The sequence below is a fragment of the Haplochromis burtoni genome, unplaced genomic scaffold (assembly GCF_018398535.1).
Source record: "Haplochromis burtoni strain Fernald_Lab_line unplaced genomic scaffold, NCSU_Asbu1 Contig_99, whole genome shotgun sequence".
Lineage (NCBI taxonomy): Eukaryota > Metazoa > Chordata > Actinopteri > Cichliformes > Cichlidae > Haplochromis > Haplochromis burtoni.
Window position 1 is genome coordinate 1452596 of NW_024582460.1, and position 1153 is coordinate 1453748.

Consider the following 1153-nt stretch of genomic DNA (forward strand, 5'->3'; position numbering starts at 1 on the left):
AATTGGGCATGCACAGGATGAGTCACATCATTTGAAACTTAGCCCTGATTGGAGAAATTGGAAGTGTTACAACTGACCCACGTTACAACTATCCCCGGTCTCCCCTATAAGGAATCCAAATCAGTTTTATTTATATAGCGCCAAATCACAACAACAGTCGCCTCAAGGCGCTTTATATTGTAAGGTAGACCCTACAATAATGCATTGAGAGAAGACCGGGGAACACCGGGCTTATTTCTGGCTTTCATTGTCTGACTGCCTGATCTTCCCCACTACTGATCCCAGTGTATTATAACCATCACGTTTAAAAGTGAAATGCTGATATTGCGTCAGTAATGCGCATGTAATAACCTGATCATCTGCCACCCGTCTTTTTGTTTTTGTACAGTCGTGTTAACAGATTCTCTCACTACCTTCATGCCCACTACGGATCCCTGTATTGTGGAAACGGGCAACAAAAACAGCTTAAATGACAGTTTTCCAATATTGCTTAGACACGTTTCTTGAAACCGTAAATACTTTTCTGAAAATATTAAGACAAAATCCTTTTTACCCACTCACAAAAACCTCTGACACATTTGGCAGAATCCCATCCAAACAGTCTGATCTTCGCTCCAAACCCACACATTGTCTTCAGGTCAGTCACACAACAAGTCAAAAATAATAACACAATTATACACTATGGGTCAAAAAGCAAGAAGTGGACGCTTTGGGACGTTCTGTCTTTGGATTTAAATGGTATACTGGTTCCACCTACTGGCAAATTGATGCATGTACATCATAAGCAGCGCAACATGAGAATTTACAATAAAAAAATGGGTTGCTTACCCAATGATAAGCTTTATGTATATTAGTCCTGAACCTCACAATAGTTTACGATATTATGTTTAAGAAGACTCCCTCACACGGGATTGACTGTAAAAAAAAATCTGTAGGCACTTTAATGTCATCACCATTGTTCCTGTAAAATGGCTCATTAGATACAGATGAGTTTCCAAACCTCAGTCATCCATCGAGAAAGCACATTAAATAAATAGCTGCCAGTCATCCATGTGCAAAAGATTCATTTTCCTTTCGATTCTGTCTTTGATGCATCAGCCGTGATTGGTTTAGAGAGGGTAAAGCTGTTTTCAAGGCCACATTTGGTCCCCCC